This window comes from Polypterus senegalus, chromosome 2 (assembly GCF_016835505.1).
Source record: "Polypterus senegalus isolate Bchr_013 chromosome 2, ASM1683550v1, whole genome shotgun sequence".
NCBI classification, from domain to species: Eukaryota; Metazoa; Chordata; class Cladistia; order Polypteriformes; family Polypteridae; genus Polypterus; species Polypterus senegalus.
This window is the reverse complement of record NC_053155.1, coordinates 146,511,377-146,537,695: the sequence shown is the minus strand read 5'-3', so window position 1 is coordinate 146,537,695 and position 26,319 is coordinate 146,511,377. Positions and strand designations below refer to the sequence as shown.

The following is a 26,319-nucleotide window of genomic DNA, read 5'->3' as shown; positions in this document are numbered from 1 at the left end:
AATAATAAACCATGAAAGAAATGTTAGCTGTATTAGTGGAGTTCACTGTCACATCATTGATTAAGTATTTTTTTTTATCATTGATCAGTTTTTTAATGATTTCCAAAGCAAAGTTTACCGCATATGTTTGAAATCATTCTTTCAGGAAAAAGAAAATCTGAAATTTGGTCGCTTTATCTTTGCATCAAGTAGGTAAGTCAGACTTATTAGTCTGTTCTGTTCAGAAAAGGATGGCAATTCCTGAAAAAGCACCCCATATCTCAGTTACTAGGCGATACAGAGGAAACAAGCAATCACTCTCAGGATGGCAGGTGAATTAGAGACCATTTTCTTAGTAGGTTTGTTACAGAGAGAGAAATGGATATGCAAATGACAAATCCTGGTATTGCTTTTAATAGCACAATAGTAGTAGAGTGTTGTACCATGTTAGCCATGATGGATGCAGTAAGATGTCAAGCAAAACAACACCTTTTATTGGCTAACTGAACAGATTACAATATACAGTTTCTGAAGCAACTGAGGCCTGCCTAAATCACAGCCTACCTGAAGAAATGGCCTCAGTTACCTCAAAAGCTTGTATATTGTAATCTGTTCAGTTAGCCAATAAAATGTGTCATTTTGCTTGACTTTTCACTGCATCACCATCATGGCTAACATGGTACAACACCCTAGTACTAGTACCCATTAAAATAAAAGCCAGAGGCAGAAGACAGAAGAGCACTAAAAAAAATAAGTCTTTTTTTTTCGGGGGGTGGGGGCAAATGTCAAAATGTTCAGACACTTTACTAGTGCACCTCCATCTTTTACAGCAGCGACATTCTGCCACATGTCATGCATCGTCAAGGACCACCTGACTAGCAACTAGTGCTGTTGTCATTAACAAGATGATAAGCCTCATTAAAGTTCATACACAAAAAGGTGGCTGCTGACAAATTTGGTACACAAAATAGTACTATGATGATGCAATCAGTATAATGGTAAAATACTATAGTGCAAAAGTTTAAAAATAAACTGTTCTTTAACAATTGAACTACAGGAATATTTTTTATGGAAAAAGCAAAAATCTGTTCATGCCATGTTCTTGGTACTGTGTTGACTTACTTCTGTACTTATGTGAGAACTCCTCTCACAAACCGCACTGGTATCAAACAGATGAATAGAAAATGTATTCTTACCTCTAGAGAAATACTACCAGGAATGTGTGATAAAATAGTTATTTCCAGATCTCTTTTGTTGTCACTAACATGCATCGGAAAAACAGAAGGTACATTTTCTTATAGTGATACCTTTGCCACTTCAACATATTTGAGTAAGTTTTCAGGATTTTATTTGCTGGTGGCACCTCATGTCCCATAAAGTTCCATGATAAAAGACCAGATTTGGCTGTATATTTTTTTAAATTTATAGAAAGCGTCTAATTTTAGAGTAGAATTTTGTATGGCAGATGCATATATACTATTGTTGCGATGAAATAACTTTGACTTGAAAAATTCCAAACTAATCCAAGCTCAAAATCATTTAATGCAACCCTAGATTCTCTTACTAACACACACTCTCATAAACATTTTGAAGTATTTTCAGTGTTGGACAACCTGGAATTGCATGACATTGACGTTTATACTGTCATAACGATGACATCACACACAGCACATGTCCAGCTGTCACATTGTAGCAACCATGTTCTAAAATATTGTACAAATAATTTTAAACTATGCCAAAACAAAATTAGAACAATAAGGGCAGAGTTCGACTACTGTGTATATTACAAAACTCCATGTTCCATAACAAACATGTAAAGTAATGCAAAACTAAACATGAAAAAAACCTAAATTACTTCACAATTATAATGTAGACTAGATTTCTAACACTTTAACACTTATCAATCTAATGTCACATATATAATCATGATGGGGTCATTCTTGATTAACAGACTACTGAGGCATACAAGATTAGATGCTGTGCTATTTACAACTTTAAGAGGCTTATAAAGTATTGAAGTGACTGATCACATGGATGCAGTCATAAAGCTGATGACCTTTAGATTGTCCACTGTGGAACACTGACATTCCATGACATTTGCCTATGCAAAGAAAAAAAAGATTCTGGAGTAAGAGTTTCAAGTGTGTAATCTGATTATCCACACCTCTTCCATAATCAACTTCCATAACTTTTTTTTTTCATTGTTTCCTCCTGGAGTGATTGTGTGGAGTTGCTTACAATTTGGATAGGAGGAGTTGTTTCAATCAGTGCTGACAGCAAATATTTCAACTCCTTTTTCTATGTCAGATCCAAATATTGTAAATTATATTTTTTTGTCTGTTAAAAAACAGAAGTGGAAACTTATACATCTCCTTTAGTCCAAATTCACAACTCGTTAATCAGCTTACACATAAAGCAGGTCATACGTTAGACTTAGTAATTACTAATGGACTAGATGTTGATGTAAAGCAGATCATTGATATTGGGCTATCAGACCATTTTCTTTTACTATTTAATATAGAACTATTGATAGAAAACATTCATGAGAAGCATATTGTTAAAAAACACTTCTATGATTCATCAGCAGCTTTAAAACATACAAACATTCTAAGTAATCAGTCCGTTTATAGCGCTAACTACAATAGCGAGGATAATGTAAATAGTAAGGTGGAAAAATGTAATACTAAGGTGAGAGCTGCTGTTGACATAGTTGCACCTGAAAAGACAGTTAAAAAATCTTCTAGCATTGTTATACCATGGAAGACCCAAAGAGTGTCTGATTTAAAGAGAACATGCTGTAGAGCTGAGCGTAAATGAAGAAAAACTAAACTAAACTGTCCACTATAAGATATTGAAGGTTAAAATAACAGAATACAATAGCACAGTCCATCTTGAGAGGCACTGCTATTTGTCTAAGATTACAAATAACAATGCTAGTAATCTCAGAATCTTATTCTCTACGATCGATCGTCTGCTAAACCCAGGTAACGCAAAGGAATGCCTCCAAAATTCTTCCAGTGAAACATGTGAGGCTATTGCTGTATTTTTCAATCAAAAAATGAATGATATTAGAAATAATATAGTATATCTATGTGGTATAGCGGGTCCACGGCTTCTGAAAAAAGTCAGGTTTTTTAAATCCGTATAGCCGTGTCGTCCTCCGTGGGCGCGATTGCACAACCGTGGGGAGTTAATGGGGTGATTGGAGCGAGTCGCACCTGCACGTGAGGGTGCGGTCACTCTTGTTTGCCTCATTGGCTTCCTGCGGTGTGTAATTAAGACGCTGTGCCCACGGAGGCAGAGAGGAGGGGATAAATCAGGAATCGTGGAAAAAAAGAGATAAATCGGGGAAAGAAATGGAAGGAGGTAGAACGATGTGAGGATGAGGTTAAAGTACGGCAATGGCAGGCTAGGCTGGATGATCTGGCCACCTTAAGAGAGAGCGACAGAACGAGCGGGGGCCCCGCGAAGGAGCGTTAGATGGAGGCGCTCAAGGGGGCTAGTTCGCCCCACTGACAACTAGCGAGTGGGGTGAGCAGGAGAGGTGTCATCCCGCTGGATCTGAGGAGCGACTACGGGTGCGCGAAAGATCACGGGAAGAGAGCCAGCCTCGTCGGTCTGGCAGTGACTTCCGTTTGGAGGCCAAGACGGAGGTTGACAGAAGGAGCTCGTGACTGTTGGGTCTCCGCGGCTGCAAGTAATGGTGAGCCGGGGAGAGTGATGGAGGTGGGCCAGAGAACAAGAAGGGTGTGAGAGACTGCGTTTTTAACTTCTACATTTTTTACCTCCGATTTTAAAAGATTTATTTATTGTCGATGGTTTTAACCCCACTGGACACTTGATTTTTATGGATTTATTTATTGAACTTTGACTTTGCACTTTTTGTTTTTGAATAAAGCACTTTATGGAATATCCCCTGGCCTTGAGAGATTTGTCCCTATGTGTCAGCTCATCTCGGTGACATTATCGACGGTGTTGGGTTCAAGGGCTCCTGAACAACCATAGGGGGATGGAGTCGAACTTGCATTGTCCCAATCTACCCAACACTGTGGATCCTCTTAAGCCCCAGCACTCCGTTATAAACAAATTAAATTCTTTCACCAGGATAGATTTACCTGATTTACATAGAATAATTTCTCAACTGAGACTCTCCACCTACGTCCTTGACCCAATACCAACAAGTTTTTTTTAAAGAAGTATCAGGAGTGCTAATTGATAGTATTCTTGACATAGTAAACTTGTCATTAGATACAGGGGTCTTCCCAGACTGTCTTAAGACTGCTGTAGTTAAACCCCTACTCAAAAAAAATAATCTTGACCCCTCTGCTTTTGAAAATTTTAGACCCATTTCTATAACCTGCCTTTCTTAAGTAAAATTCTAGAGAAGGCAGTCATTATGCAATTAAATGACTGCCTCAATAAACATTCCTGATAAACTTCAGTCAGGTTTTAGAACAAATCACAGTACGGAAACTGCACTCGTTAAAGTAGTAAATGACTTGCGGGTAAATGCAGACAGAGGCCATTTATCTGTTCACATCCTCTTAGATCAGAGTGCCGCATTTGACACCATTGATCACAACAATCTTAGAAATCACCTTAGTCAATGGGTGGGCCTCTCTGGCAGTGTCTTAAATTGGTTTAAATCCTACCTGGCAGGTAGAAAATTCTTTGTTAGTTGTGGTAATAACTCAAAGACACATGATATCCAATATGGTGTTCCACAAAGCTCTATCCTGGGTCTGCTGCTTTTCTCAATCTATAGGCTTCCGTTAGGTCAGATTATCTCAGGGCACAACGTGAGCTACCACAGCTATGCTGATGACACACAGCTGTATTTATCAATAGCACCTGATGACCCGGACTCTGTTGCTTCACTAACACAATGTCTTACTTGTGTTTCTAAATGGATGAATAGTAATTTTCTCAAGCTAAATAAAGAGAAAACAGAAATTTTATTGATTGGCAATAATGGATATAATGAGGTTATTAGAAATAAACTTGATGCATTAGGATTAAAAGTCAAGACGGAGGTAAAGAATTTAGGGGTAATTGTTGACTGTAACCTGAATTTTAAATCGCATATTAATCAGATCACAGGACAGCATTTTTTCACTTAAGAAACATAGCAAAGGTTAGACCTCTTATATCATTGAAAGATGCTGAGAAATTAGTTCACTCTTTTGTTTTCAGTCGACTAGATTACTGTAACGCACTCCTCTCAGGACTACCTAAAAAAGACATAAATCATTTGCAACTAGTGCAGAATGCAGCTGCTAGAATCCTAACTAGGAAAAGAAATCCAAGCACATTTCTCCAGTTTTTATGTCACTACACTGGTTACTTGTGTCATTCAGAATTGACTTTAAAATACTGCTTATGGTTTACAAACCCTTAAATAATCTTGCTCCATCTTATATATCGGAATGTCTGACACATTATATTCCAAATTGTAACCTTAGATCTTCAAATGAGTGTCTCCTTATAATTCCAAAAGCTAAACTTAAAAGAAGTGGTGAGGCGGCCTTCTGCTGTTATGCACCTAAAATCTGGAATAGCCTGCCAATAGGAATTCGCCAGACTAATACAGTGGAGCACTTTAAAACACTGCTGAAAACACATTACTTTAACATGGCCTTTTTATAACTTCACTTTACCTTAATACTGATACTCTGTATGTTCAATTTATTATCATAACTATTCATGGTGGCTCCAAAATCAGTACTAACCCCTACTCTCTCTTCTGTTTCTTTTCCCGGTTTTCTGTGGTGGCGACCTGCGCCACCACCACCTAATCAAAGCACCATGATGTTTTTACATTGATGGATTAAAAGCCAGAAGTCTACATGATCATCATCATCAAGTCCTTCCATGAGAACCCTAAATACAAAGAGGACTGTTTCATTTATGTTAGGTAGAATGCCCAGAGGGGGCTATTTTATTATTTTTTTTTCTCTCCAGCCATCTGGAGTTTTTTTTTTCTGTCCTCCCTGGCCATCAGACCTTACTCTTATTCTATGTGAATTAGCATTGTCTTATTTTAATTCTTACTTTGTCTTTTATTTCTCTTTTCCTCATCATGTAAAGCACTTTGAGCTACATTATTTGTATGAAAATGTGCTATATAAATAAATGTTGTTGTTGTTACAGTGGGGGACAATTTAGATCAACAGCCAGAAAGCACAAACATGACTTATATTCCATAAAGAGGCATCTTATTTATTGTCTTTTACAGACAAACTTTATGGCTATTTGTATACTCTATAAATTAATAACAAGTAAGGCAAAGATAAACAAAAAAGGTCTTTCAGTGAATGTAGAATTAATGCTATAGTTTAATTTTAGGTCCACAGGTTAAACAGAGTCTAGACCTTCACCCATCTATGAACCTGCAAATTTCCAGGGCATACATCAGCAGCAAATAGTCCTGTACACTCAATTAAATGTACTAAATAGGAAAACTATTCAAGAAATTCAGTTATAGTGAAGACTACCAGAAAACCTACGGCAGGGGTCCCTAACTCCAGTCCTGGAGGGCCCCAGTGGCTGCAGGTTTTCATCCTAACAATTTTCTTAATTAGTGACCTGCTTTTACTGATAATTTCCTTCTTTTGAATTAATTTTAATTGACTTGTTTTATAAGATTTGTTCCTCTGAATTGCTTAATTTCTTTCCTTAAATGGCAACCAAACACTACTAAGTCAGGACCTCAAACTCAAACAGTTTCACTCCAAACAAGTTAGGTGCCAATTAGGTGCCGATTCTTGTTGTTAATTAAACTCGTTCTTTAATTCCATGGCTTGTTGCTGCTCTCATTGTGCAATAGCAGACATTTCTGAATTGTTGATTTTTTTCTTTGCTTTTCTAAGAACACTGTTAAAATGATTTTGGGACCTGAGCAGATCAGCATTCCTGAGACCTTCACCTTCCTTTATTTTCAGATATTGTAACAATGCTGACCATGTTTTGGTTCATTTTGTATACAATTATTGTTTGGCAGCTAATTAAGAAAAAAGGAACAATTCAGGGGTCTGAGTCTTCAAAAGCAAGTCAAATAAAATTAATTCAAAATAAGTTAATAAGGAGCAAAACATGTCACTGATTAAGAAAAGGGTTAGAATGAAAACCTGCAGCCACTGGGGCCCTTCTGGACTGGAGTTGGGGACCCTTGATGTACAGCAATTGCGTCCACCATGGGGTTGTTCTGTGTGCCACTAGTTTGTATTCAGGAAATGAGCTGGAGAGAAGTTTCATCGCTCATCCATTTTCAAACCCAGTTTTTTGTTCAATGCAGAGCCCATTCCATGAGGTGGATACCAACTTTAGATGTGAAAGCAGTCAATTATAAGGCTAAATCTGTCATGCCAGGCTATTTAACTTGATGTACATTCATATGGCACAATAAAACTCTCACAGGTTCAGAAAGAACATATATGCTGTAGGACAGAACTCAAGCTCCCAGAACATTAAAGCTACATCCTTAATCACCACAACACCCTTAATAAATAATAATACCTTAATAGTTTTGCCAGTATGGTTAAATGGTCAGTGCATTTAACATTTATTAGTTGCTTTGTAAGTAGTTTAAACAGACCCAAATGTCCTGGATAAACATAAAATAATATTCTTAAATCAAGAACAAGTATTTTTTTCCCAAACGTATCTCCAGTAAAAGTCTATAATTATTTTTTACATATAATGTATGTTGCTCCATAAAACAGACTTGCCAGACTGTTATACAGATGGGTGAGGAGGAGTATAATATGTATTTAGAGTGAAAAAATTGCTTTCATTTCGGGGAAATAGTGTCTCCACTTTGAAGTTGGAGCACTAGAGTTGACAGTGGGCATTTTGTGAGCATTTAAAATGTCTTCCATTTAACAGGAAAGGTGCAAATATGTAATTTCTTTGAATACAAAGAGCAATGAAGTCATATTATTTTAAGATCCATCGTAAATCAGGTGGCAAGACTGAGAGTGCAGAAATCACTTTACTTATGACTTTCATGTAGTTTCCTTGTTACAATGGCTGTGTAGATTCATCTAACAGAACTGAATATGGGTTCTGTGAAGCAGAGATAAATTTCATTGCAGAAGCAATCACAAATGCAGCCAAGCAGAGCATGGAATTTTCATCAAGTTACCTCATATAGCATGTATCCAACCCCAATGGATATACCAGGCTTCTGTATAACATACAGCAATACCATAACCTTCTCAAACCCACTTAATGTAATTCAGGGTCATGGGCAGCTGAAGCCTATAATTGAAGCTGAAACCAGCAATGGACATGGCAAGAAGCCATCAGAGTGTCTACACACAAACCTACAGGACCAGCTTTGAATTTCCAATTGACATACTCAACAGGTCTTTGGAAAAATAGAAAACAAAAGGACAACCCTCACAGAAAAAACATTCAGACTCCACACAGAAAACAGCTGGGATTTAAGCACAGAATGCTGATTCTGCAAAGCAGGAGTTCTATGTGCTGTGCTACCATGCCACACCACAATTATAAGAAAGAGCTAAAGGACAGTGACATGTTATGCACAAAGACAAATAGGTTAAAGCTAATTCAGTACAGAAAACTAAAAAGATGTTTTTCAGCATGAAATTAACTTTCTCCAATTCTTCTCCTTGTCACATCCTGCTGTCTGTCTGATGGCTGCAATGGGGTGATGTATGATACTATAAATGAATTAGCAGCACCAGCAGTTCTCATCACAGCATCTCTTCCGTTGTTGATGAACCATATAGCAGGGGTTTTCTACAGCACAACTGAACTTGAATTTAAAAAAAAAAAAAAGATAGATTTTAAACTTCTAAAATGCTTTTATAATATGGGCAAATGTTCAAGGACCATATCAAAATTGAACTGACAGTTTTTATGCATGCCAATTAGACTCACTTTTTTGTAGGAAATTAAATTAAGTTCTAATTTAGTAAGGGGAAAGTATTCTTTCAAAATCATCAATAAACCTGAAACCAGTTTGATTCAACAGTAGAAATGGATTAACTATATTTTGACTGCATCAAACAGCATGATTAGAATAGTCTGAGTATTAAAGGTGTAGGTCTGTTTTATAAGCATATTTTATAACATCAATGTTAATATAGAGTATAACTATAATTATTATTATTCCATATTGGCATTGATATGAACGATTTGTGAAATTAGTGTTAAGTATTAAAATAAAAAGCATAGCAGTCTCTTGTTTTTACAGGTGTACACACACACACACACACACACATATATATATATATATACAGTGTATATATATAATTTTTCTGCAGAAAGACTTTCCTAGGGTCTTTTGTAGGAAATATGTACACATAGTTCATTTATCTTTTCAGATAAAAATGAACTCGCCCAAACAATGGATTAAAAAAAAAAGTTTTTAAATTGACAAAGATGAAGTCAAGAAAAACAACTTTTCACTTTCTATGATTTGTATTTTTATAATTATAGAGCACTTCATATTATTATTTTTAAAGCTATTTCTGTAAAATTAAACTATGATTATACAATTGTTTATTATATTTATACATTATTATATGTCTTTACATGTGTTGCGCACATATTTAATAAATGTAACAAACTTATCCAAGAATGTTTAAAAACTCATTCAAAAAAATGTTCACGTGAATGTAAATATATCTGTACAAACCGACACTCGTGAATAACATTTTTAGACAGTTCAAAAAGAAACGCAAATCGCAAAGTGTCTGTGTGAGTGTGACAACTCAAACAAGCTTTTGCAGAATACATCAACTGACAAGAGGTTGGCCCACCCTTTCCGAGTTTTGGTAGCCAACTCGAGCCGTGATTTGCCAATTCTTGGTAGCCGAGTGAGACGTCATTGGCCAATTCTTGGTAGCCGATACGGGCTACGATTGGCCCGAGCTTTCAATTCTGAAAGCGATCTGATTGGTTTTCGCTACCAAGAATTACCTCGAGTCATGGCTGCTCGGGGGCGCCACCATGCCATCGTATCCTAATAATGACAGTTGAAAAGAAGCAGAGCAGGCATCTGGGAAAACAAAACTGAATGCAGAAAGGCTGCAGCAACTAGTAAATAATGGATTAAATAACCAGAAAACCTGGAAAAGAACAATGAAAGTCAGGATGAATATATTGTTAAAAAAATAAAAACTACATTTGCCATATAACCGGTTAGTACATTTTAATAAGAATTTACCAAACTTAGTTTTGTAATTTTTACATTGGCTAAAAAAACACAGAAACTGGGTAATAACAGATCACTTCATTAGGCTAGCATTCCAATTAAAAACAGAGGATGTTTGGAACAAAAACCTGCAACCACAGTGGGTCGCCAGGACTGAGATTGAGTACCACTGTTGTATTGCTTTAACATTTTATAGGACATTGGTACTTGGCTTCATTGGCATTATCAAAGTTTCTCTCAAATGGAAAAGTGTACAGTGGCTTTACTCTAACCTGATGCTTCTTCAGGGCTCATTCAATAGTTGCCCTGTTTATACTCTGGACATTTGCAGTGCTGTCTGTCAATACCCTTCTGAATTTCTCAGACTGTTATGGCATTCTTGGTGAAGACCATATAGAGGACTGCAGGTTCCTGCTCAACTGTAAAAAAATTCTACCTCTGTCCCATGGGAGAGAGTGACTGTGAAGCCTTTGCTCAGTTAATATGTGTTACTGTTGTATGCAGTGGAGTCAGAGGCCCCTGAGGAATGCATTTTTTACTTGTTGCTTTTGCTTGAAAATTCTCATAATAGAAGTTACTATTGACAGTTGCAGGTTCGCTCCATTCTCAGACTAGTCTCTCTCACTGTTTTATTTATGACATATTTGCCTTCAGAGACATCAGAGACTACAGCTCTTAATTTTCTTTCCAGTCATCCTCCACCACACATGCACATTCTTCTACCTGTCCCAGCCAGTCTCCTTCCTCTGTCAACCACTATTAAATCTGTGGTTGGGTCCATTTTTACTTACAAATCACTGTAAAGTTATTTGTTTTGAAAAAGTCTGCACAGATCCTCTAACTGAGTATTTGATTTTTCCAATTTTAAATAATATAACACATCAGTTTCCCACTGACTTAAAGAGGAGAGTTTGGGTTCTTCCAGTTTATCAGAATAAGTCTGCGTGCCAACAGTGTAGTGAATGCAATCACAGTTTGTTTGTCTTTCTCCACTTTAAGACCCTCTGGAAGAACCCCAAACACAGCTGTTAATGGGTTAGGAGGGATTGTGAGTCCAAGACTGTCTGAGAGGTAATTAAAAATTTTTGTCCAGAATAATGTTAATTTGGAGCAGGCCCAGAACATGTGACCTAGTGAGGCTGGGGCTTGGTTGCAGCGTTAGCAGGTTGGATCATGCCCTGGAAACATTTTGGAGAGTTTTAGTCGAGACAGATGTGCTCGATATATAATTTTGAGTTGTATAATTGTATGCTTTGCATATGGAGCTTGAGTGAATTCTCTGCATTGCTACTTTCCACTCCTTTTCTGATATATTAATTGAGAGGTCATTTTCCCAGTGTCCTCTTGGATCTTTGAAAGGAAGGGATTGTAAAAGGATTTTATATATTGTAGAGATGGAGTCTAACTCCTTGAAATTGAGCAATAATTTTTCCAGCGTGGATGAGGGTGCAAGATGAGGAAAATCTGGAAGGTTCTGTTTAACAAAGTTCCTGATTTGAAGATAGTGAAAGAAATTTGTAGCTGGAATGTTAAATTTGGAACGTAATTGTTCATAGGATGCAAAGGCGTTGTCTATATAAAGGTCTCTAAGCAAGTTAATTCCAAATTTTTCCAGATATTAAAACTGCATATGTTTGTGAGGGTTGAAAGAGGTGGTTCTTTTGCAGGGGTGCCACAGAAAGAAGCTTCTCCGTCTTAAAATGCTTTCTACATTGGTTCCAGATTCTAAGTGAGTGGAGCACAATTGGGTTATTAGTGTATTGCCGATAGCGTGTGTTTATTGGAGCACAAAGCAAGGAATACAAAGAAGTACTGCAGGATTTTACTTTTATTTCCTTTTGCACAGATGGTAATGTAATTGAACATAAAAGGGAGTCTTCTGCTAAAAGGGGGTTTATCTGGCTAGTTTAATTTATTTTCTTTTTGTCTCCAGTCACACATGTGCGATTGGGAGGCAGTTAAAGGGCCTGGATAATAGTAGTACCACGCCAGACCAGGGGGAAATCCCGCTCGCTTCCAGTGCCTATGATGATGTCACTTCCGGTACCGGTGCTAATGATGATGTCACTTCCGCTTCCAATGGCATAACTTCCAGTCCAGATTACATCAGTTCCTGTCTTGGTCTTTAAAGCCAACATATTTTTCAGCCTAAGTCAGTTGTGTTTTGGATTCAAACCTGTAAAGGTAAGTTCTATTGTACCCTTTTAAAAAACTGAATTTCATGTTGATAAATGAATGTAACTAACTGTAAAAAAGTGTGAAGTTCAGATTAACCATGTATGGCATGAGTGCTCATTAAAGGGTGCTTTCACTCATTCATCCGCTTGCTTGGTGGGATGCAGAAGGAAACTGAGGTACATGCAGAGAGTCCACATAGGCACAGTAAGAACAGGCATAATCAACACTGACAGAAAGAGATGGCAAACAAACTCCAGTCCCTATAGTTGTGTGGGCACAGTTCTAACTGCTGTATCCCTAAGCTGCTCTAAAAATAAATATTTTTATTCTGATATTGCTTGCCATGAAAAGTACTATATTAAATAAAGTTTGGATGACTAAAATTTTAAACTAAAACATTACAAATCAAGATCAAAATAAACAGATCTTACTGTCATATTTAACAAGTTTATTATAATCAATATTACATTTACAACAAAATCTAGACAGGTAAGTGGCATTTCCTCATATTATTGCTAATATAGTGCACAACTATGTAAGAGAAATAAAGAGCCAGGAAAAAGAAAAATGCTGGATGCTGTTTAGAATTTTTTTTTCTCTATGTGGCATTATTCACATAATGTAACACTTTAAAAGTGGCATGAATCATGAGTTTGGTTTCAAAGCTCAGTCTCTGCACTTTAAATAAAAAAGGTAATCCAAGCGCCATCTGCTGGCAACATCAATACATATGAGAGGTCAATTTTTTATCATATCACAAAGTAAGCTTTCTGCAGGTGCATGACCAATAATTTTGTTTGACAAACCAAACTAAATGATGTTTTCACACTTTTTATCTGAGGCAGTACTAAATATTATTAATGAAATCAATAAAGTAGTAGCAAAGTCTTTTATCTGATTTTCTTTAGCTTTTACTATAAATGTCAATTCTAAGCAGACTAATAAAATAAGCATTCCATTAGTAAAGTAGGTAAGTAGGTAAGTAAGAGCTACTGGAGAGAAGGTAAGTGACACTTTAGTTTAGATTACTCATTAGAAAGCAGCTATTATACTGACAGTTAACATTTACTTAGGATGCACACGTACACTAAAGTGTTATCAACATTTGTTTCTTAATTTATTGGTGCAATTTGATAAACCAACTAATATTATCCTAATTTTGTGGCTGTGTGGAGTAACAATGTGAAAGGCTTTTTAGCTGTAATGATGATGTTTACAGAGCTCTGCTCCTGGACTCAGTGAATAGTACTATACAAAAATAAGTTGTAGTGTATGTCACAAATAATGTAGATTTAAATTTGCAGGTGTTACAGATGACCGGGGACACTGCCCGGCTGGGACGCCTGGATAGTCCCCGAGTTGGACAATACTTCTCCTCGGCCACGAGAGGGTAGCCGCCTGGGGCTATTTGGGGGCCACAGGGACAGAGCTGGGACGATCTGTATGAGAGGACGTGGCCATCGCTAGGGGGTGCCCGGACAATTAGAGAAGCCTGGATGGTAGCACTTCCGCCACAACAGGAAGTGCTGCCAGAAGTAATTACGAGGACACCCGGAGTGCTTCCAGGTGCTTTCCTGACACTTCCGCCACACCAGGAAGTGACGTCAAGCAACCTGGGTCTCATCCGGGTCATAATAAAACTACTAGTAGACGAGCCAGAGTTGGGAGGAGGACAGGAGGTCAAGGAAAGTGAAAGAGAAAGAAGAAGAAGAAGAAAAAAGAAGAGTTGGTGCTTGAAGACATTGTGGTGCTCAAATACTAAATAAAAAGAAGTGTGTTTTGGACATCCTGGTGTCGGTCTGTCTGTGTCTGGGGGTACGCATTCCAGACGGGTTTTTGACAAATTGTCCCTAGTCTATGATCATGTGTGAGTGTGCTCACCCTGTGATAGACTGACAAACTGTCCAGTGCTTATTCCTGCCTTGTCCATAAAGTTTGCTGGGATAGGATTCAGCTTTCCTATGACCCTGCCCTGGATTAAGTGGGTTTAGAAGGACAAGCATAATTTCACAAATGTCATTAATAAACTATATACTTATGTAAAAATGCCTAAAATGGATGGATGGTCCCCATCCAGGACTGCTATCTGCCTTGCATCTTATGCTGTATGAATAGTATGCATCCCCTCATGGCCCTGAATTGTTCTATGTATGTTTGAAATTGTTGAGGGAAAAAAACTGATCATGTCATATGTTTTTCTGACACTGTGTTACAGTTGTGGCAGTTTGTTTTGAACCATTCAGGCTTTAACTATATGATGGTGGTCATGACATGACAGGCGAGATAATTGGATTTAGTGGAAAGCAGCACAATTAAACCCAGGTTTGGCTTAAGGTTATTGCAGTACAACAGTATAGAACAGCAATTTTTGTTGTTGTACAACCCCAAATCACGCAATGAATGTCTCAGTGGGCTTTAATGGGATTTGTACTTTGACTGCCTCCCACCCAAGAAAATAACCCCCAAAAAAGAAAAAAAATCCTTGTAGGGAAAAAAAGAGAGACCCTGTTCCAGGTAGGTTGGGTGTACAATGGGTGTCAAAAAATAAGATGAATACAATATACAAAACAGAACACAATTAATCAGTCCTCTTCAAAGTCAAATGGTTACCTCCTGCAGAAATACAATAGTACAAAATACTTTGTTCCTGCGCATCATTCCTTCACCATATCTGCTGCAACAACTCTCAACAGTATGTGCTGTTGCATTTACCCATGTAGATCCTACTAAGGGCTGCTGTGAAGTATTCTGCATTTCCACAACTAGTTATTGTGCCACATGGCTGCTTTTAAGCATGCACATGTCATTTGATGAGTTCCGACCAAACAGGAGGTTTTTCATGACCATTCCAGAAAATTGCCAAAAAAACAAAATTAAATCAAATGCTGCACTTTATCTCTGGCTATAGAATGATGAATTAAAAAAGAGTTAAAAACACAAAAGAGCAATTGATCAGCAAGCTGGTTGCATTGAATGCTTTTAGCCAAAGAAATCCCTTAGGACCCCTCAGCACTGGTACAGTGGATAGTGCTGCTGTCCCCAACCTGAACCTGGAGCCAGTCACGGTCTGTGGTGATTTCCTACACTCTCATTGTATCCCTGCAGATTTTCTACAGGGATTCCAGCTTGCTGTCTCATTTCAAAGACATGTTTTATTTTTATTTTTTTTATTTTTTTTTTACAGAACAAAGCTGAAATGCCCAAGACCTATCTTGCAGCATAAAAGCTCCATGGCTTGTATTTAAGGGTGGTCCGAAGATATACAAAATATTACTGGAAGGAACTAGGTGGCTGGAGATCAATGTGGGTCACTGACATAATTAATTTATTTATTTAAAGGAACATAGAGAAAGATAAATGCATTTCCTTAAGCTCTCTGTGCCGCTGTTTGAATTTTTGGATTGATGCTCTCTTCAATCTGGGGTTATTATATTTTAAAAGCCATGTTTCTTAGATTTCTAAGCAACAGTCAAGACGTTTAGTAGTGTTTGTCAGGCTGATTCTAGCATCACATTGTGCTTTGTGAACTCTGTAGCAACTGGATTCTTTATTTTTGTCCGCCTCTTGCACAGAGTTTTCAGATATATGTCTGTGGTAGTTTGGCATTATCTCAAGGAGAGGATGAACATAGGAAATATTTTGGTTACATAATATGAATTAAGAGAAAAACTTTTGCACAGGAAAACAAAATGCACAATTTTCTTAATATATGAATTTATATTTACACTTTAAGATATTGTGATTTAGCCACACTGCCTTCTAAATCCAATTCTAGTGTGCTGTCCGCTTGAAGCTGAAACATTCCCTTGATTTTTCTCTGAGTTTTCACCAAGTGCTCCAGTTTTCTCCAACATCTCTAAAAAGAATGAATATTCATTGAAATGATGAGACACAACTGAATGAGTGGGGGCCTGCTAGCTCAGTCATGGACTGAAATTTCCTTCAGGATTTGCTTGAGCCTTATGGGACTGAGATTGCTTTCAATCCCACCACAGCTCAATAATGCTTCAGAAAATAAATGAAAGGATGAGTGAATTTTAATATGGGGCAACTGCATTTTTTGCAATTTGCTTAAAACAAAATACATACATTGTGATAGGAGACTGACATAACTGACACCTTCTGCACTCAAAGTAGCTCCAAGGATGCCACAAATGCAAACAATGAGGAATGTTGAGGAACATAACAAAGATTACAATGTGTTAACTTGGCTTCTAAATTCCTCAGATCTCAATCTGACTGAACATCTGTAGGATGTGCTTGAAAAACATGTCCAGTCCATGAAGGCCACACCTCGCAACTTACAGGCCTTAAAGGATCTGCTGCTAATATCTTTGTGACAGAACACATTCAGAGATCTTGTGGAGTCCAAGACTGGATGTGTCACAGCTGTTTTGGTACAAGAGAAGGGCCAACACAATATTAGGCAGATGGTTTTAAAGTTCTGGCTAATCGGTGTATGCTGGGCATAATTTTGCCTAGCAGCCCATGCTGACCAACATTAGCAAGACAAGAAACCTTTCTATGGCCATCTTGGCTCTCCCTAATCTCTGAAGACTTTCTCTTTCATGTTCTCCTGTCTTGTACTTCACTGCTGGATGCATTCAGACAGGATGCATTTACCTTTAAATAAGGAATTGATTCTGAGACTAGAGATCTCTTCAAGTAAGGAAAACTAACTAGTGGGAGAGGAAGCCACATTAATAATCCCCAAGAACAGACTAAAATTGTCATCAGATGATCATACAACTATAATCTACAGTGAAAAATATGTTATATCTATATCTTTCCCTAAACTGTATATAAAATACAATTAAAACAAACTTTTATAAACAACAGTAAACAAAAATACAATAATTAAACTTTAATTAGCAATGTAAACATGCCTAATTGAGAAACAGTTTCCAGGTAGTCCTCAAAGACATGTATGTTAGGTTAATTGGAGACTGTAAATTGTCTTTTTATCTGAGTGCGGGTGGGGGAGTTTCTCTTTCTTTCTTTCTTTCTTTCTTTCTTTCTTTCAAACAATCATACTACTGCACATGAAAGAAAGCTGCTCAATTTGGACTAAAAAACTCTCTCTGAAATGTTCAATCTCTTGTAACAAAGTAAAATTAAGGCTTCCACTAATTCTGTATACTATATGTTTAATGTTGCAGCCGGCTGTGTGGTATTTTGTTGTTTGCACTGGTAAAAGCATAGAAAAGAAATTTGGAGGACAGCTTGTGAATGCGACATTTAAAATGCATTTGGCGCAACAACAATTCTGACTGTAACGTTATCTTTATGGCCATCTATTTCTTCTTCCGTTCATCTACAGCAGGCCACACACTTCTAATGACCTTTCTATGACAAATTACTCCGCTTAGTTACAGTAACAGTTTTCATGCAGTAGCCTTTCCTCTTTCTTCTCCATTTAGAAAAGAGAGCCCTATGAATGTATTAAGTGATTAATCAATTATTTCTAATGAGCAATCTTTCTCATTAAAGAACAAGAATGCCAGTGAGCTGAATCCACTATATCATGTAATAAATTAATGACCTTAAAACACTTTTGGCAGTGAATAATGACCCTTGCTTAATTTTAAATGCTTTAGGTAAGATGCAGTGGCACCTCAGGGTCAGTGTGACTGACCTGAAGAGCAATATTGATTCAGCCTGAAGCAGGCCTACTGGATGAGATTATTTACACTTTTTAATCAAACACATTCATTCAGTAGAAAGTTACAACTTTACATCTATTGATTTTTTTCCCTTTTTACCCCAAAGATTTGAATGCAATTGAAACCAAATGTTTAAACCATAATGAATTATCAGACAAATCAATGAGCTACAATAGAAAATAAACATTAAGGCAGCATGCCAGAAGTGTAAAATGCAAATCTGGCATCAGTCGTCATCAGCCCTTCAATTGTTATGTTGATTTACTGTTTTGGAAGTTTAATCAAATCCATAAATAGCTATTGGAAAGGAATTCAACGCTGGCCAAGGGCTACAAAAGGTAAAGACGCAACCATTGTGGAAAGTCAAGCAATAAATCTCACATCAGTAAAAGTTACTCTTGAAAAGGAAAGTGAGAAGACAGGATTCTTTAAAGGAGTAAAAACGTAGCAAAACCATGACCAAGAGAAGCCATTGTATCCACAAGACTTCCGTGGCCTGTAGATGGCACTGTAGGGTGCCTAATGAAGAAAGATGGGATTAGGTTACTGTTCATAGAGGGAGGAAAAAGCAACAGAATTCTGGCAGGAGGCTAGAAGAGTCCAGGTGGTGAGGCACAGGAAGATAGCACCCTGCAAGGAAAGCTTGAACGATGTGAGGCCAAGGAGGGTAGGAAGAAAGCCAGTACTTTTACTGTCCAGCTCCCAATGACCAGTCCCTGATTAGGAAGCATGTCATTGGGATGAACAGCAAAGTGTAACTGAGAGATGTGAACCTTTAAAGGAGAAGTGAAACCAGAGGGACTTAAATACAATTCTAGCCTGAAAATCATGTAGTCAATGTGAGTCTATCTTGACAACAAAATTACTCCTAAAAAAGAATTTAAAGGTTATCTCAAGCCAGGAGAATGATTCTGAATTTGGAAAAACAATCTGTGGTAAAGGCTTTCTGGGTAGGAGAAAGGTCATAAGGAAAATGATTGGTGAAACAATGCAAGAATTGTCCCATTGGAGAAAAAAGTAAGTTCTTCCCTGTGTAAGAAGACCCAGCAGGCTTGCTGTTTTATCCAGTTCTTTACTTGGTTGGTGTTCTCCATTGTACATGGTTTAGTACTGAAAATTAATTTTATAGATTTTACCGTATTCCAAAAGAAAGAACCCCAGAGGTACTCTCTTTAAAAACAATTTTGTGCTTTCTTCTTCTGAGAAAATGAAATCAACACCAATGTGTTTTTTAAGGAAATACATGTGGTTAAATTGTCCACTGTTAGCCCCATGTGGCTAGCGATTTAATGCATGTATTGGAAGAGGAATGGATGTTGGACCCATTTTTCGCTTACACCCTTAGACTTAAAGAAAATGCCCCAGAACACCACCAGTAATGAAACGTTGATCATCAGTACCACTTGGCATCACCCTTTAAAGAGTGGAAGAAGAAGAACATCAATGTCATTTGAAGGTCCAACTAATTGGGAGAAGTCATCAACCAAATGTTTTGCATTTTTTTGGAGGATTCTTTTTTTCCATGTTTGCACAACAGCAACTAAACTGGATTTTTTTCACAGCATAGAATGCAAAAGTTTGGCTGACATAACCAACTTAAATATTGTGTATACAGACCTCTATCTTTCTAAAACAAATCCATCCATTTTCAATCCCAATCAATCCAATTTAGGATATTACCTTAGTTGTAACAAAGACAGCTTATCAGAATGGCTAGAATCTGTATTTAGACAACAAAAACAATATTGAGTGTGGCTAGTGATGGACAATTTGTGAATGATTCATTCTTTTTGAAATACTCTTTTCATAGAATCATAAGAATTGATTCATGAGCATGAACGAATCAGTTCAGTGGAGTTCAACAGGAACAGGGCTAAAATGCATGCATGTCCTGTGTGATGTTGTCATTGCCTTCTGTTTTTCTACCACTTCCGCTGGTGGATGTGTAAAGCACATGCGCAAGAACTGCACTGACTCATGAGTCTTAATTCGTGAGTTTAACTCGTGCCCAAGAATCAGTCTAATAGCTTTTGCATATTTGATTCGTGAATGAATCATTTCAGGATGCACAATTTTCATTCACTTATTATTCTGCAACGTCTTTTTTGATTATGCATCTTAAATGTGTTATCATGCTTTGTGTATGGTAATAGAGCAATTTCATATGAATTACCTTGCTAATATGTAATGAATTTATATATTTATATACTGTATATCCATCCATCCATTATCCAACCCGCTATATCCTAACTACAGGGTCATGGAGGTCTGCTGGAACCAATCCCAGCCAGCATAGGGCACAAGGCAGGAACAAACCCCAGTGCAGGGCGCCAGCCCACCGCAAGAAAATATTTATATATATTTAATCATATATTTATAGCGTGGCGGACCGCCAGGGCCCTTACCCAGCTGGGGGAGAGAGTATTTCTCACCAGCAGAGGGCAGCCCCCTAGTCTTCCACTGGGGCTATGGGTCACGACCATGGAAGCGCAACCCTGCTGGCCATGGTCACTGGATACTTGCATGGCCCTATTTGACAGTACTTCCGCCACATCCAGAAATGCTGCCGGAAGAAGCTCATTGGGCACCTGGACTCCTTCTGGGTCCCCTATAAAAGGAGCCATTCATCGCCACTCAATGGCCAGAGTGAGGTGGGAGAAAACAAAGCTTGCCAGGAGGAGTGGAGTCAAGAGTAAAGAAGAAGGAGATGAAAAGGTTGTGCTTGTGACTGTGCTGTACCGGTGGGAAAAGGGCGAAGGCATTTCCCATGGGAAAGAAAGAAAATAAAAGTGTATGTGCTTGCACTTGTTTTTAATGTCTGTCTGTGTTGGGCTGGGGCAATGGTATGCTCCCTGGTGGTCCACAATAGATAATGATTAAATACAAATTAACAAGCAATAATATTAATTATACAGTATATGTATAAACAGACATATGAACATATATATGAAACTATTGTATGAATTATTACATATTTACAAGCTACAGTATAAGCCATCACTAAAAATAAATCAAAAGAGTTGATTCACATAAAAGGACAGTTTGAAAGGATTGTTTCAGTTAGATGAATCAAAATGCCCATCACTAAATGTGTCTGTAGTACAACTGTGCCCATCCATCCAGTGGTTTCCAATGCCCAGTTTTCAATTGAGAATCAAAGAGAGCTGGGATATAATCCTGGGGTTAATGATTGCAATAATAAATATAGTTTATCCATTCATGGTCTGAACCTGCTCTTTAGCCATTTCAAGTTATAATAGGCTAGTGCCTATCAAGCCAGCGTCAGGTGCAAGGCAAAATACATGGCAAGACATCAAAAGACCTCAGGCACACATTCTCACAGAAACATAAAAATAATTTAATCTCACCAATCAAACAAATCAAACCATCTCACAGGCATCTGTAGGATGTGTATCAAAACTAGCATGTGTGCTTAGAGGATGACCAGTATGCTGAGATGCAAACCCTATACTTATGAGGTGTGAGGAAGTGGCTTTAATCACTGTAAGACCAATGCTTAAAACAGCAGCTTTTAAGTTTTGCACAGTCGTTATCACAGAAATGTCCTTTAATAGGTTATATTACAGTTTTTATTTTTGCATGTTTTTTTTAACATTTGCAAAAAGAATATTTTAAGACCATATCAACGACTTGGCTGCTAAAAAGTCCACATACTGTAGAAATGCCATTGTTGTAGCCATTTTTAGGTTAACCTGACATATAAATGTTTTTGTTTGTCAGGCTGGCATAGAAAAGGAATTACAGAGAGAATTTACCATGACAGTCTGGCTAGAGGTAGAAAAATGCTATTTGAGTTAAAGTCACATGTTGCCCTATTGCAATACATACAGTGTAATAAAACCCTGTGATAATACATAAAAGAAAATGCTTCTTAGGTATACATATATAAATTGGGGTGCTCATTTAGTTACTATAGATTTGGATGCTGATCAGTTTTCTTTATTCACCATATGTCTCTCAAGAAAAGTAAAATAGACATGCACTAGACTTTAGCCACAGGGTTGCTTGTTCAATTTTTGAAAGCTATAATGTAAGCGATTGCTTTATAATACTGTGATTCTCCAAGTCAGTTTGGGTGCCTGCAAAATGTTCAACAGGAGGAAAAATACAAGGTTTTCTGATCAGATCTAGTTATTTATATATTCTGAATAAACCTCTATTGTCCATACGTTATGAAAATAAATATTACCATAATCCAAATGTATATTCTTATTAGTGTACACAATTTAATTCCTCCCTACTCTGTACAGTATCTCTTGTTGACTCAGGATCTAAGATTGAGGTCCAAGCTGTTTTGTCACCATTGTGATGTCCATACACTGTTCCAAAGTTTGCTTCAGTTTAGATTGTAGCAGAATCTTAAATCTGGTTAATTGTTTGTTAACTCACGTTACTTCCTTTATAGTGTGTCTTGTCCGGGTTATTAAAAAACACTTTGGTAAAATCAGAAGCAAATGCTCTTTAATATTTTGACAGGTAACTAGTAACAAAAATAGTATCAGCGCTAGGTAGCATGGTGGTGTAGTGGCAGCACTGTTGGCTTACATTAAGGTGCCCTAGGTTTATGCCCCAGGTTCTTCCTGCATGGAGTTTGCATGTTCTTCCTCTGTCTGCATGGTTTTCCTCCAGTTATTCTGGTTTTCTCCCACAATCCAAAGACATGCAGATTAGGTGGATTGGTGACACTAAAACTGGCCCCAGTGTGTGTGTGTGTGTGTGTGTGTGTGATGTGAATTCACCCTGAGATAGACTAGTGCTTTGTCTAAAAGATTGTCTTCCACCATGTGCTTGCTCAGATAGGCTACAACCCCCAGCAAACCTTGCTCAGGATTAAATGGGTTTAGAAAATGGTATGGCAGAAGAGTTAATAAGTGCATCATGAAAGAATATTGATTGAAAAGCTTATTAAATGATTTTCTTGCTCCCTTGATTGTTCAGCCATACACTGCTGCTGAAAAAAGTCTTATTAAAACATAGGCAGAGGGGTGGTGAAGTGGTTAAAGTGATTGCCTTACACATCCAGGGCATTTGGGTTTAAAAGCCACTTTTCATTGTATGCACATTTTCCTTATGTCTGTGGGGGTTTTCCTCACACACTGTGAAAGACATGTGCAGGTCAGGTTAATCCATATCTTGAAACTGGCTGATTTTGAGTATAAGTGAGAGTGAGCTCTATGATGAACTGGCACCTTGTTCAGGACTATTTTCCTGCCTTTTTTCTAATGCTGCCATGCTTGATTTTTACCCACTTTGATCCTTTGGTGGATTTGGGAATGCACCTAGTATGGCATTGAAGCATGTGGCTGAGGAAAGGCATAAGGCCCCAGCTTCTGAGTGGGTGGCCACTATCACCTGCCCCATATAATGACATGATTGCTGTTGCAATGAATAATGTAGGCCATGTGATAAACTGCAGGTTCAGCCAGTTATCTTACCGACACACCAGACACTTGCCAATGCTACTTTGCTTTGAAATAAATGTACCATGGGTTAACCCAGGCAACCGCACCACAATATTGGTCAGTCTTTATCTTGGCTTCACATATAACTTGTGTGTTAATGGAATGTTACTGCTTATGATTAGATAGATAGATAGATAGATAGATAGATAGATAGATAGATAGATAGATAGATAGATAGATAGATAGATAGATAGATAGATAGATAGATAGATAGATAGATAGATACTTTATTAATCCCCAAGGGGAAATTCACATACTCCAGCAGCAGCATACTGATAAAGTATTACTGATTAACAAAAGCAGTGTCATTCTCACTAGGTGCTGTTATTGCTATGAGTGCTGTCAATTGCCCACAGTCTGTTAAGAAAACTGAATGGCTTTTTGGAGCTAACTCATAAGCCTGTTATTACTACAGGCAAAACCAAAATCCTGCTGGTTTCTAAAAGCTTATTCCTTTCGTACACAGTCATTTGCATAGTTTTGAAGCAGCACCAAACAAGTCTTATTGAGTAAAACTATTAGGATATGAGTAGACTATAAGGCTATAAGGCATGAAGTTTATAGTTTGGAGTTTTTACTGCACTTTAGTTTCTAATTCTGAAAAGTGGCCTAAACTAACAAAAAAAAAAATTCAGTGCAAATACGCAGCATCTGTCCACTTAAAAGAGAACTAAAATAGAATCTGCACATTATCTTCATCACTTCTGGGGTTTGATATGTTTGTCACAACAACGCACATTATAATAATGACTCGTTGTTATACGCGTGAGTCATCATTTGGCTAGTTTGGCTGTATTTTCCTGTTTTATCAAGGGTGTCATCACCCTTATGGATGGGTCAGACTTGACATAAATATACCATACATTATTTCTTTCATAAAGTTTTCTTTTATAAATACAAACTTTTGCGTGAAAAGTTGCATTTGTGCATTTCAAGCATCTTTTTGTGTGTATGTTAGCTTTACATTTGCCCCCCTGGGTGAAGACGGAAAAAAAATCTGGGGTACAACTTTATCACAAAGTACATCAGAGCACTCAGACACTCCTGCTTACAATGGACAATTCAGACTTAACTCTCAAAATAAAATCATATCAGCAATTGTGCATAGAATGCAATGGAATGAGGAATCAATGTCTCTTGTAGCTCTACTGTGGTTCCGATTTGAGGTGTGGTGTTATAAAACAAATTCTGTTACTGTCAAGGGTCTTATCACTTCACTTAAGTGTGCACTTACTAGAGGTAATGAATTTCTAAGTACTTAGAAAAATTCACAGAGGCTACAGGCCACACAGGGCTAGTATACAATATTAAAGGTAAATTTATCTCTAGTAACCAACACATCAAGCATTTTACAGTAAGTGGTGTGCAAGTGCATTATTTATTCATTTTTTTTAAATCAATTGGATCAATTTTGGATTTTTTCCTAAAAGCCATTTAAGGTCTATTCATTAAGCAATGAAAAAGTGCCAATATATTGAAAATGCTTTACAAAGCATAATCAATGAAGGAAAAGAAGATAAAACAACTGGGCCACATGACGGCACCTTGGTTCACAAAGTATCCTCTCAATTCCTCTCGATTCTCTACTTGATCACCGGAGATTATATGTTCACCTCATGTTTTCATCAATGAAATGAATTGGTGATTTTAAATTGACTAGACACGAGTGAGTATGAATATATATTTTTGTGGAATATCAAACAGGACTGATGAGAAAATGGTTGCACAATTGGACAAATTAATTTACAAAAGAACATGTAAGCAGCTATATTGAGTATGCTTTCCTGTAACTTATTTCTTAAAGTGCAATAAATAATCAGTTATTTATCTACATCTTGGAAAGGACAATGTTTTGTTGTAGCGGGTAAGAGATAATATTGCCCATTGATAAAGCTTAAACCTAATTATGGTTCCCAGTCTCTGCCGTCTCAGCAGGTGTCCTGTCATCCCATCTTCATCTAGTTGCTTACGGCATATGCTGGCCTCCCCACAATACTGAAAATGACAAAGCTGTTTAAAAATTATCAGCCAGTCTCTTTAAAGCTGTCAGTGTTATCTGAAGTGATTTATTAAAAGCATTGGGTTCAAGGTAGGAATCTGTCCTGGACTAGCTACAATTACACAGCAGAATGCAAACATCTAATGTCAATTAAGAGCTACCAATTAACCTTATGTGCACATCTTGGAATTGTGGAAAGAAAGCTGGAGCTCCAGGAGGAAAAGCCATGTGGCCATGGGGAGAATGTGCACACTCCATTTGGGGAACTATCAGGCACAGCATTTGAGCTATGGATCCATATGTGAGCCATAGTAACCACTACACCACTGCAAATTACTTTATTTTCTAATGCAACGTCTGTTAGTAAAAGTCGGGAGAATTGTTCATAAAGCACAGTGTGCCAATGCAAAGCTTTCAGATATGCTAGAAACACAATTAGGAAGAAGAGGTTTACATAAGAACATACGAAATTTGACAAATGAGAGGAGACCATTCAGTCCAACAAACCGATTTCTGTAGCTAATATTTAAGCTGTCTCAGTATCTCATCCAGATGTTTCCTAAAGGTTGTCAAAGTTGCTTCAACTACATGTCTTGGTAGTTTGTTCCACAGTCCCACAACTTTTTGTGTAAAGAAGTGCTTCCTGGCTTCAGTTTTAAATGCACTTTCCCTTAATTTCCACTGATGTCCTCAATTACGTAATTCACCCTCAAGCCAACAGTTTAGAAAAGAAAGCATGTGAAGTGTGTTTGAATGAATGAAGATCTTCTTATATAATACACTACCGTGGCTGTTCATTTGTCTGTCCAATTTGAATGAATTTTAAATCAC

The 26,319-nt window shown here is 37.5% G+C and overlaps 1 protein-coding gene across 1 annotated transcript in view; it reads right to left on the bottom strand.

Annotated features, from left to right (window-relative positions):
- The window catches only part of fgf14 (fibroblast growth factor 14), an 813,860-nt gene that overhangs the window by 444,301 nt on the left and 343,240 nt on the right, over positions 1-26,319 (bottom strand). The window lies entirely within an intron of this gene.